Below are 13,978 nucleotides of genomic sequence, written 5' to 3' on the forward strand. Positions count from 1 at the left end.
GATCCGGTGTGCTTCGGCGAAGGGCGCGTGCGGGACGGTGAAGAGCAACGTAAGGCGGAACCGAGGAGCGGTGCCGCGGGGTCAGTATCGCCTCCTGGCGTTGTGGAGAAGCCGCCGGAATCCACGAACTCCGGCGAGCAATTGGCGAGGTTAGGGAGGGAGAAAGCTTTTGCAAACAGGGGGCTTCGGACGTGGGGAACTGGGGCAACGCTCTGGGCTTTTATAGAGGGTCAGGGGAAGCTAGAGGAGAGCGGGGCGTTGCCGGAATTAATGTGTTTAATGGCTGCAGTATGAAGCGTTCGTGGTGGCCATTATGGCTGTCTAGGAGGCGCACTAGGGGGTGGAAACGGTAGAGGGAGTCGAGGGGACTCCATTCAGGAAGTCAGTTGAGCAAGGGAGATGAAGGGAGAGGGTGGGGCGCTAGGGTGGGGTGCTGCCTGGGTGCGTGCGTACATGTTTCTGTACGTTGAGAGGAAGAAGAAGATAGCGCATGGGCATGGGCCTTCCTTGGGCCTTGGCTGCCCACGTTTTTTTAACCTTTTTTTACAGAAGCAATGAAACAACGAAAATACAAATAAAAGTTAGCCTAAAAATCCCAGAAAATTCACATAGTTATATGGTCTTATATATGACCTAGTGAAATTTTATCTGGCCTAAAATGCAAGTTTTCAAAAAAAATGCTATGCTAATAAAATAAATTGCAAATAAAACTCAACAAATATATTTTGGTTCCAAATTCAATTTCCAATATTTTCTTTTCCGATTTTGAAGAAGTCATTTATCTTCTCTCTTTATTTTATTTTTGATATAATGGAAATGAATTTTTTTGTGAAACAAAATTTGATTCAAACTCACAACTTTGAAAAAATCGAAATTGGTTTTTAGGGAAACTTCCAACTCTCTCTTTTGGTCCTTGAGTTGCTCAAAGTTCCTTGGATCAAAAATCAAATAAAACAAATGGAGGAAAAAATGCATAAATCATGGATGCATATGAATGATCTATTTATAAACATCCAAATTGAAAATTGGGATGTTACAAACCTACCCCCCTTAAGATGAATCTCGCCCTCGAGATTCGGGTTGGCTAGCAAAAAGGTGTGGGTGGTCCTGTCGGAGATCTTCTTCTCGTTCCCAGGTGGCTTCTTCTTCGGTATGATGACTCCATTGAACCTTGCAGAACTTGATGACCTTGCTGCGGGTAACCCTGCTTGCATTTTCGAGAATCTTGACGGGCTTCTCCTCATAGGTCAGATCATTATCCAACTGTATGGCCTCCAGTGGCACTGTATCTCTCAAAGGAATATCGGCCATCTCCGCATGGCACTTCTTCAACTGGGAAACGTGAAACACATCATGAACTCCTGACAAGGCTTCTGGTAATTCCAACTTGTAGGAAACTTCACCCATGCGTTCTAAAACTCTGTACGGCCCCACAAATCGTGGTGCTAACTTTCCTTTGACTCCAAATCGTTTTACTCCTCGAAGTGGCGACACACGCAGATATGCTCTATCTCCGACTTCATAGGTTACCTCCTTGCATTTAGTATCAGCATAACTCTTCTGTCTGGATTGGGCTACCTTGAGTCTTTCGTGGATTAGCTTGACTTTCTCCTCTGAATCTCTAATTAAATCTGGTCCGAATAATTTACGGTCTCCAACTTCATCCCACATCAATGGTGTTCTACACCTCCTTCCATACAAAGCTTCGAAAGGGGCCATTTTCAAACTAGCTTGATAGCTGTTGTTATCTGAGAACTCTGCGTAAGGCAAATTATCATCCCAACTAGATCCATAATCTAGCGTGCAAGCTCTCAACATGTCCTCCAGAATCTGATTGACTCTCTCGGTCTGCCCATCCGTCTGTGGATGAAAAGCTGTACTGAACTCCAGCCTGGTACCCAAAGTTTCATGTAATTGATGCCAAAACTTTGAGGTAAATTGTGTTCCTCTATCTGATACGATGGTCCTCGGAACTCCATGCAGACATACGATCCTGGTCATGTATATCTTGGCTAACTTAGCACTTGTATATGTGGTTTTCACGGGGATGAAGTGAGCTACCTTAGTCAAGCAATCAACCACTACCCAAATAGAATCATAGCCTGACCGGGTCCTGGGTAATCCTGTAATGAAGTCCATGCCAAGCTTGTCCCACTTCCAATCTGGTATCGGCAAAGGCTGAAGTAATCCTGCTAGTTTCTGGTGCTCTGCCTTAACCCTCTGACATACCTCACATACTGCGACATACTCGGCAATATCCTTCTTCATACCTGTCCACCAGAAACTTTCCTTCAAGTCCAAATACATCTTGGTGTTGCCCGGGTGTATTGAATAAGGCGAATCATGAGCCTCCTGAAGAATCAATTTCCTGATCTCTGGGTCATTTGGCACGTAAATGCGCTGCTCAAACCATAAGGTTCCATGTTCATCCTCACGAAATCCTTCTGCCTTTCCTTGGTTCATCCTTCCCTTTATCTCCGCAATACCTTTGTATAACTTCTGGGCTTCTCGGATCTTTCCCAACAAAGTGGATTGAATATCCATTGTGGCAACAAAACCTCGTGGTACTATCTCCAATCGAAGATCTCTGAGATCGTCAATTAACTCCTGAGGTAATCCTCCTGCTGTGAGGGTATTAACATATCTCTTGCGGCTCAATGCATCTGCCACAACATTGGCCTTTCCTGGGTGATAGTGCAATTTCATGTCATAATCCTTTATGAGCTCCAACCATCTTCTTTGCCTGAGGTTCAACTCCTTTTGCGTGAAGATGTATTTCAAACTCTTATGATCCGTGTAAACATCACAACGATTTCCGATAAGAAAATGTCTCCAGGTCTTGAGTGCGTGCACTACGGCTGCTAACTCCAAATCATGTGTGGCATAATTCCGCTCATGAGGTCGAAGCTGACGTGAGGCATATGAAACAACTCTTCCTTCTTGCATAAGAACACCTCCAAGTCCCTGACGGGAAGCGTCGCAATATACTTGGAAATCCTTGCGTATATTCGGAAGAATTAGTACTGGGGCTGAGACCAAACGTTTCTTCAGCTTCTGGAAACTAGCCTCACATTCCTCGGTCCAATTAAACTTGGTGTCTTTCTTCAATAACTCTGTCATGGGCTTCGCGATCTTGGAGAAATTCTCAATAAATCTCCGGTAATATCCTGCGAGTCCAAGAAAACTGCGAATCTCTCCGACTGAGGTGGGTGCCTTCCATTCGGTGACGGCTTCAACCTTTGAGGGGTCTACTGCTATCCCTTCTCCTGATATAACATGTCCGAGAAATCCAACTTCCTTCAACCAGAATTCGCACTTGCTGAACTTTGCGTATAACTGATGTTCCCTGAGCTTCTCAAGAACCAAGCGCAAATGTTCCTTGTGTTCTTCTTCATTCTTCGAGTAAATCAATATGTCATCAATGAATACCACAACAAACTTATCCAAGAACTCCATGAATACCTTATTCATCATGCTCATGAAATAGGCAGGGGCATTTGTCAAACCAAAAGACATGACCGTATACTCATAAAGCCCATATCTCGTGGTAAAGGCTGTCTTGGGTATATCCTGTTCTCGAATCTTCAGCTGGTGATATCCTAATCGAAGATCGATCTTGGAGAAAACTTTTGCTCCTTGTAGCTGGTCAAACAAATCATTGATCATTGGCAGAGGGTACTTGTTCTTGATCGTCACTTCGTTTAGTGCACGATAATCTACAACCATTCTCAAGGTTCCATCCTTCTTCTCAACTAGAAGCACTGGGGCTCCCCAAGGTGATGAACTCGGTCAAATATAACCTTTCTCCAATAATTCCTTAATTTGCTTCTTAATTTCCTCCAGATCATTTGCGGGCATCCGGTACGGTCTCTTGGATATTGGTCCGGTGCCTGGTAACAATTTAATCAAAAAATCTATGTCCCGATCCGGTGGCATGCCGGGCAATTCCTCGGGGAATACATCGGGATAATCCTTCACAACCGGTACTTCCTCCTGAACAACTCCCGAAAGAGAATTCACTTGAGTCCTCCTTGGCGTATGCCTCGACACATACTTGATCCGTTTCCCCTCTGGGGTGGTGAGAAAAATTGACTTACGGGCACAATCAATATTCCCTTCATACTTGGATAACCAGTCCATACCTAGAATTACGTCCAATCCTTGTGATTCTAGGATGATGAGGTCTGTAGGGAAAACGTGTCTCCCTATGGTCAATGGCAACTGAAAACATCCCCGACTAGCCATATGCTCTGCTCCTGGGGAACTCACTAACATTGGTGTTTTAAGGGCTATGGTCGGCAACTTAAATTTATCCACAAACCCCCTTGATATGAATGAATGTGATGCACCAGTGTCAAAAAGAACAAGGGCTGTAAATGAATTAATCAAGAACTTACCAACAACGGCGTCAGGCTGGTCATAAACTTCCTCCACATTGACATGGTTCACCTGACCTCTGGTGAAAGGATTGGGCTTCTTTCCAGAGCTTCCATTTCCATTCCCGTTCTTCGCCTCGGTACACTCGGTGGCGTAGTGTCCGGTCTTCCCGCACTTGAAGCAGGTAATGTGGCTCAGATCCTTCTTTGCTGGTGTAGCGGGGTTGGACTGATGCTGATTGTTGTTTCCTCCGTTCCCATTGCCATTCATATGGCCATTATGGTTTTGTCCATTCCCTCCATGATGTGAATGTCCTCCATGGTTATGGTGAGTGTGTCCACCATACTTGCCAGATCCTGGTCCATTATTTCCGGAGTACGGGGTATAGCGGGGCTTCTGCTGAACACCAGCGTTGTACTTTCCCTGTCCGTACTTCCTCTTGCGATTATCCACCTGTTGCTGCTTGCCTTCCAGAATGAGAGCCTTGTCAACCAACTCTTGATAATTGTTAAAGGTAGCCACAGTCAACTGAAGTCCCAAATCATCGTTTAGTCCCTCCAGAAATTTCTCCTGCTTAGCGGCATCATCAGCCACGTCTCCGGGAGCATACCTGGATAACTTGCTGAATTCCTCCACATAATCACCAACAGAACGATTTCCTTGGTGTAAGTTGCGGAACTCACGCTTCTTCAGACTCATAGCTCCGGCTGAAACATGTGCGGTACGGAACGCCTGCTGGAACTGATCCCAAGTCACATTGGCTATGGGGAATGTGGTGGTGTAATTCTCCCACCACGAGGCTGCTGGTCCATCCAGTTGATGTGCGGCAAAGCGCACCTTCTCAGAGTCAGTGCATCCTGCAGTGGTCAGCTCTCTTCCTTGCGAAGCCAGTCATCTGCAACGATCGGCTCCGTGCTGCTAGAGAACACTGGTGGGTTCACCCTCAGGAATCGGGTAAGGTTGTCGACCGGGGGTGGTGGCGGTGGGTTGTTGTTGTTGTTCTGGTTCTGATTCTGGATGAGTAGCTGCATGAGGGCATTCTGGTTCTGGATCAACTGGGTAAGTTCTGGTGGGAATTCCGGGTCACGTCTTGGAGGCATCTGTTAGGTTTAGAGTGGATGAGAAATTAGAATAGAATAAGGGCCTAATGAGAGAAATCACTACCCATATGCTTATGATAGCAAGAAAACTTCAAATCAAGCAATTCACACATATCACACCACACAAGAAAAACCTACAGGTAAGGTCATATCCACAAGAGATATGATCTCTTCATACTACCGCGATCATTCGTTGGACTCAACTTGGTAGTGGTGGTCTGAACTAAATCTTCTCAAATCAAAGTCAACTCTAGCTTCTTCTTCTTCTTCTTCGTCAATGATGTCTTCATAGGTCATGGTCTCATCGGGCTGAGCAACTTGGTGATGGGGTTCAACAACTATTTTATTGAAGTAGAGAAGAGATAGAAATGAATAGAGAAAAGTATAGACCAATAGATATTTAAGGAAGTCGTAAAATAGAGTTTTCTTCCTATGGCTTTCCAGTTCCTAGTGGTCGTGTCCTACAGTTAGCGTGTGCTCTGATACCATCTTGTAACGACCCGACCCAAAATGGATCGAAGTCTCTGTGCTTAAGTGTCATCCCTGGATCGGTATGCTGACACACACACAGTACTCGAGGAATTATAACAGAGTTCAATCACACTTTATTACATCAAGGTTCTTAAAAGAGTATTTATTACAATAATATGGCCAAAGGCCATCTAAATAAAAATAACTGCGGAAGCTTCAAAGGTAAATGAGTCCATCCAACTCCACGGCAAACTGAGTGCAGAACAACGACCTATCGCACCTTTAATCTTCGTCGGAAAAGTCTGCAACATGAGACGTTGCAGCCGTGTAGGTCAGCATATGGAATATGCTGGCAATTTCACACCATAGAATAATAATAAATGAAAAGACTATCTTTATATGCAAATTTAGCTGATGGAGGCTCTAAGTTTCATTTTTGCATAAAACCAATTTTACCCTACAACAAAGGAATATTTTTTTTATTACTATTAAATTAAAATTCCATTACTGAGAAGGTTCCTCCAACTCAATCCCAAAAAAATTCCCAAGTTATTAGTAACCCAATAATTTCAATAAAAATAATGATGAGATCAACCAATAATTCACTTCTAGATACTCAAGATGTCCGTAACCGGGGACACGGCTAATCATGATTAGTTTGTACACTCTGCAGAGGTTTGCGCACTTTTCCCCACAAGACTCGACCACCTCCATGATCGGAAGATTGAGACATAGTCTTTCTGAAGTATTTCCTCCAAACCCTGGGTAGACCGGTACACCTACTTTCCCCTACATCAGCTAGTCTACCACGGAAAGAGGTCACACAACTTACTCAACTATGCCAGAGCCCATAATGGCTTGTGGCTGCACACGGAAGTTTCTAGGCATGAAATATCTTATGATCCCTTTGAGCCTGGGTGGCGGTCCTAGGGTAATCACACGGGTACTATGGGATTCCCCTTGGGCAAGCACTGGTTTCTCCAGGTGCCCCAAACAATCCACCCAGATGTGTATTAAAGTTGCCACCTTAGGTTATCCCAAAATTATTAACTCTCGCAACTTGCATGGATCACACATACCAATCCCCGTTTACGAGCATGGCTAAGCAATATATGATATAACGAATATTCCTGGGGTGATCAAAGGTCACAAGTTCCTACCACATGAACTACATAGCGTAACCACCTGTTCCCAATCCTACTCATGCAATCTTTGAGGGTTAAACTAATGCATAGTAAAAACTAGGTATTAAAAATTATGATCAAGGTGTGAACTTGCCTTGCTGACGTTCGTTGAACTGTAAAGTTTCGTAGTAGCAAGATTCGCACTCCGGATGATCTAGCGTAAGTAAGCAATAACATACATAAGCATACAAGCAAATATCCAAAAAGTAAACAAATGAAAGACTTCAAAAAAACTCCAAAACAACTAAATAAAGTTTCTGTACAGAACGTAATTTTTACAGCAGAAAAAATATGTGTGTTTGGGTTTAACAGAAAATACACGACACAAGCTTCGATTTGCAAAAAGAATCACCTAAAACGGAGTTACGGAACTCGAGATATGGCCTAACGAAGTTTGAATTCAGATCTGTTTGAATTCAAATTTTAAAATTTTCAAAAATATTTTTCGTTTGGTTCTCTGGATAGATGGGATTTCTATGAACTAGTAGGAAAAAGAATCAACTAAATCGGATCTATAGACTAAAAGATATACAAGAAACAAGAATTGGTATAGAATCTGAGATTGAAAAAAATACTGGAAAAAGAGAGAAATTTGGCTGGGTGTTCACCGGACTTGTCGCCGGCGACGAGGAAGAAGGCGGATCCGGTGTGCTTCGGCGAAGGGCGCGTGCGGGACGGTGAAGAGCAACGTAAGGCGGAACCGAGGAGCGGTGCCGCGGGGTCAGTATCGCCTCCTGGCGTTGTGGAGAAGCCGCCAGAATCCACGAACTCCGGCGAGCAATTGGCGAGGTTAGGGAGGGAGATAGCTTTTGCAAACAGGGGGCTTCGGACGTGGGGAACTGGGGCAACGCTCTGGGCTTTTATAGAGGGTCAGGGGAAGCTAGAGGAGAGCGGGGCGTTGCCGGAATTAATGTGTTTAATGGCTGCAGTATGAAGCGTTCGTGGTGGCCATTATGGCTGTCTAGGAGGCGCACTAGGGGGTGGAAACGGTAGAGGGAGTCGAGGGGATTCCATTCAGGAAGTCAGTTGAGCGAGGGAGATGAAGGGAGAGGGTGGGGCGCTAGGGTGGGGTGCTGCCTGGGTGCGTGCGTACATGTTTCTGTACGTTGAGAGGAAGAAGAAGATAGCGCATGGGCATGGGTCTTCCTTGGGCCTTGGCTGCCCACGTTTTTTTAACGTTTTTTTACAGAAGCAATGAAACAACGAAAATACAAATAAAAGTTAGCCTAAAAATCCCAGAAAATTCACATAGTTATATGGTCTTATATATGACCTAGTGAACTTTTATCTGGCCTAAAATGCTAGTTTTCAAAAAAAAATGCTATGCTAATAAAATAAATTGCAAATAAAACTCAACAAATATATTTTGGTTCCAAATTCAATTTCCAATATTTTATTTTCCGATTTTGAAGAAGTCATTTTATCTTCTCTCTTTATTTTATTTTTGATATAATGGAAATGAATTTTTTTGTGAAACAAAATTTGATTCAAACTCACAACTTTGAAAAAATCGAAATTGGTTTTTAGGGAAACTTCCAACTCTCTCTTTTGGTCCTTGAGTTGCTCAAAGTTCCTTGGATCAAAAATCAAATAAAACAAATGGAGGAAAAAAATGCATAAATCATGGATGCATATGAATGATCTATTTATAAACATCCAAATTGAAAATTGGGATGTTACACGCGCACCTTTCGTTGGTATCATACACCCACCATATACCTTCCTCAAAACAGCCACCATACCTACCTATTATGGCATTTCCATAGCCATTCCGAGATATATTGCCATGCAACTTTCCACTGTTTCGTTTATTATGACACACTCCATCATTGTAATATTGCTTAGCATGATCATGTAGTCGACATCGTATTTGTGGCAAAGCCACCGTTCATAATTCTTTCATACATGTCACTCATGAGTCATTGCATATCCCGGTACACCGCCAGAGGCATTCATGTAGAGTCATATTTTGTTCTAAGTATCGAGTTGTAATTGTTGAGTTGTAAGAAAAATAAAAGTGTGATGATCATCATTATTAGAGCATTGTCCAAGTGAGGAAAGGATGATGGAGACTATGATTCCCCCACAAACCGGGATGAGACTCCGGACTAAAAATAAAAAAAGAGTCCATAAAAAAGGAAAAGGCCCAAATAAACAAATGAGAGAAAAAAGAGAGAAGGGACAATGCTACTATCCTTTTGCCACACTTGTGCTTCAAAGTAGCACCATGATATTCATAGTAGAGAGTCTCTCATTTCGTCACTTTCATATACTAGTGGGAATTTTTCATTATAGAACTTGGCTTGTATATTCCAATGATGGGCTTCCTCAAAATGCCCTAGGTCTTCATGAGCAAGCAAGTTGGATGCACACCCACTTAGTTTCTTTTTGAGCTTTCACATACTTATAGCTCTAGTGCATCCGTTGCATGGCAATCCCTACTCACTCACATTGATATCTATTTGATGGTCATCTCCATAGCCCGTTGATATGCCTAGTTGATGTGAGACTATCTTCTCCCTTTTTGTCTTCTCCACAACCACCACTCTATTCCACCTATAATGCTATATCCATGGCTCACGCTCATGTATTGCGTGAAGATTGAAAAAGTTAGAGAATGTCAAAAGTATGAAACAATTGCTTGGCTTGTCATCGGGGTTGTGCATGATTTAAATATTTTGCATGGTGAAGATGGAGCATAGCCAGACTATATGATTTTGTAGGGATAACTTTCTTTGGCCATGTTATTTTGAGATGACATAATTGCTTTGTTAGTATGCTTGAAGTATTATTATTTTATGTCAATATTAAACTTTTGTCTTGAATCTTTCGGATCTAAATATTCATACCACAATTAAGAAGAATTACATTAAAATTATGCCAAGTAACACTCCGCATCAAAAATTCTGTTTTTATCATTTACCTACTCGAGGATGAGCAGGAATTAAGCTTGGGGATGCTTGATACGTCTCCAACGTATCTATAATTTTTTATTGCTCCATGCTATATTATCTACTGTTTTGGACATTATTGGGCTTTATTATCCACTTTTATATTATTTTTGGGACTAACCTATTAACCGGAGGCCCAGCCCAAAATTGCTGTTCTTTGCCTCTTTTAGGGTTTCGAAGAAAAGGAATATCAAACGGAGTCCAAACGGAATGAAACCTTCGGGAACGTGATTTTCTCAACAAACAAGACCCGAGAGACTTGGACCCTACGTCAAGACACAAAAGAGGAGGCGACGAGGTAGGGGGCGCGCCTACCCCCCCCCCCCAGGCGCGCCCTCCACCCTCGTGGGCCCCCTGTTGCTCCACCAACGTACTCCTTCCTCCTATATATACCTATGTACCCCGAAACGATCAGATACGGAGCCAAAAACCTAATTCCACCGCCGCAACTTTCTGTATCCACGAGATCCCATCTTGGGGCCTATTCCGGAGCTCCGCCGGAGGGGGCATCGATCACGGAGTGCTTCTACATCAACACCATAGCCCCTCCGATGCAGTGTGAGTAGTTTACCTCAGACCTACAGGTCCATAGTTATTAGCTAGATGGATTCTTCTCTCTTTTTGGATCTCAATACAATGTTTTCCCCCTCTCTTGTGGAGAACTATTCGATGTAATCTTCTTTTTGCGGTGTGTTTGTTGAGACCAATGAATTGTGGGTTTATCATCAAGTCTATCTATGAACAATATTTGAATCTTCTCTGAATTCTTTTATGTATGATTGGTTATCTTTGCAAGTCTCTTCGAATTATCAGTTTGGTTTGGCCTACTATATTGATCTTTCTTGCAATGGGAGAAGTGCTTAGCTTTGGGTTCAATCTTGCGGTGTCCTTTCCCTGTGACAGTAGGGGTAGCAAGGCACGTACTGTACTATTGCCATCGAGGATAACAAGATGGGGTTTTCATCATATTGCATGAGTTTATCCCTCTACATCATGTCATCTTGCTTAAGGCGTTACTCTGTTTTTAACTTAATACTCTAGATGCATGCTGGATAGCGGTCGATGAGTGGAGTAATAGTAGTAGATGCAGGGAGGAGTCGGTCTACTTGTCTCGGACGTGATGCCTATATACATGATCATACCTAGATATTCTCATAACTATGCTCAATTCTGTCAATTGCTCAACAGTAATTTGTTCACCCACCGTAGAATACCTATGCTCTCGAGAGAAGCCACTAGTGAAACCTATGGCCCCCGGGTCTATACTTATCATATTAATCTCCTACTACTTAGTTATTTACTTTGCTCTTTAATTTTCCTTTATTTTACTTTGCATCTTTATCACAAAAATACCAAAAATATTATCTTATCATATCTATCAGATCTCACTCTCGTAAGTGGTCGTGTAGGGATTGACAACCCCTATTCGCGTTGGTTGCGCGGATTTATTTGTTTTGTGCAAGTACGTGGGACTCGCGCGTAGCCTCCTACTGGATTGATACCTTGGTTCTCAAAAATTGAGGGAAATACTTACGCTACTTTGCTGCATCATCCCTTCCTCTTCGGAGAAAACCAACGGAGTGCTCAAGAGGTAGCATCCAGCAAGCCTACGATGGAATTACTCACGCACGGCGGTGAGCATCATGAAATTGGTGATGGAGCATGGTTGATGATGACGATGGCGACGGATTCCCCTCTCTGGAGCCCCGAACGGACTCCAGATCAGCCCTCTCGAGAGGTTTTAGGGCTTGGCGGCGGCTCCGTATCGTAAAATGCAATGAATTCTTCTCTCTAATTTTTTTTCTCCCCAAAACACAATATATAGAGTTGGAATTGGAGTCGGAGGAGACCAGGGGGCCCACGAGGTAGGGGGCATGCCCCCACCCTCGTGGACAGGTGGTGGGCCCCCTGGCCTTCATCTTTTGCAGGTAGTTTTTATATTTTCCAAAAAGTTGCTCCGTGAAGTCTCAGGTCATTCTGAGAACGTTTGTTTCTACACATAAATAACACCATGGTAATTCTTCTCAAAATAGCGTCAGTCCAGGTTACTTCCATTCAAATCATGCAAGTTAGAATCCAAAACAAGGGCAAAAGTGTTTGGAAAAGTAGATACGACGGAGACGTATCAGATACAGAAAGTTGCGGCGGTGGAATTAGGGTTTTGGCTCCGTATCTGATCGTTTGGGGGTACGTAGGTATATATAGGAGGAAGGAGTACGTCGGTGGAGCAACAGGGGGCCCACGAGGGTGGAGGGCGCGCCTGGGGGGGTAGGCGCGCCCCCCTACCTCATGGCCTCCTCCTTTGTTTCTTCACATAGGGTCCAAGTCTCCGGGATCATGTTCGGTGAGAAAATCACGTTCCCGAAGATTTCATTCCGTTTGGACTCTGTTTGGACTCTGTTTGATATTCCTTTTCTTTGAAACCCTAAAATAGGCAAAAAAAATAGCAATTTTGGGCTGGGCCTCCGGTTAATAGGTTAGTCCCAAAAATAATATAAAAGTGGATAATAAAGCCCAATAATGTCCAAAACAGTAGATAATATAGCATGGATCAATCAAAAATTATAGATACGTTGGAGACGTATCAAGCATCCCCAAGCTTAATTCCTGCTCGTCCTCGAGTAGGTAAATGATAAAAACAGAATCTTTGATGCGGAGTGCTACTTGGCATAATTTTATTGTAATTCTTCTTAATTGTGGTATGAATATTCAGATCCGAAAGATTCAAGATAAAAGATTAATATTGACATAAAAATAATAATACTTCAAGCATACTAACAAAGTAATCATGTCTTCTCAAAATAACATGGCCAAAGAAAGTTATCCCTACAAAATCATATAGTCTGGCTATGCTCTATCTTCATCACACAAAATATTTAAATCATGCACAACCCCGATGACAAGCCAAGCAATTGTTTCATACTTTTGACATTCTCAAACTTTTTCAATCTTCACGCAATACATGAGTGTGAGCCATGGATATAGCACTATAAGTGGAATAGAATGGTGGTTGTGGAGAAGACAAAAAGGGAGAAGATATTCTCACATCAACTAGGCGTATCAACGGGCTATGGAGATGCCCATCAATAGATATCAATGTGAGTGAGTACGGATTGCCTTGCAACGGATGCACTAGAGCTATAAATATATGAGAGCTCAACAAAAGAAGCTAAGTGGGTGTGCATCCAACTTGCTTGCTCATGAAGACCTAGGGCATTTTGAGGAAGCCCGTCATTGGAACATACAAGCCAAGTTCTATAATGAAAAATTCCCACTAGTGTATGAAATTGAAAACATAGGAGACTCTCTATCATGAATATCATGGTGCTACTTTGAAGCACAAGTGTGGAAAAAGGATAGTAACATTGTCCCTTCTCTCTTTTTCTCTCATTTTTTTATTTGGGCCTTTTCTCTCTTTTTTATGGCCTCTTTTCTTTCTTTTTTTATGTTTCGTCCGGAGTCTCATCCCGACTTGTGGGGGAATCATAGTCTCCATCATCCTTTCCTCACTGGGACAATGCTCTAATAATGATGATCATCACACTTTTATTTTCTTACAACTCAACAATTACAACTCGATACTTAGAACAAGATATGACTCTATATGAATGCCTCCGGCGATGTACCGGGATATGCAATGAATCAAGAGTGACATGTATGAATGGTGGCTTTGCCACAAATACGATGTCAACTACATGATCATGCTAAGCAATATGACAATGATGGAGTGTGTCATAATAAAAGGAATGGTGGAAAGTTGCATGGCAATATATCTCGGAATGGCTATGGAAATGCCATAATAGGTGAGTATGGTGGCTGTTTTGAGGAAGGTATATGGTGGGTGTATGATACCGGCGAAAGGTGTGCGGTATTAGAGAGGCTAGCAATGGTGGAA

The sequence above is a fragment of the Triticum urartu genome, chromosome 5A (genome assembly GCF_056163025.1).
Source record: "Triticum urartu cultivar PI428250 chromosome 5A, HENAU_Tu73, whole genome shotgun sequence".
Taxonomy (NCBI): Eukaryota; Viridiplantae; Streptophyta; class Magnoliopsida; order Poales; family Poaceae; genus Triticum; species Triticum urartu.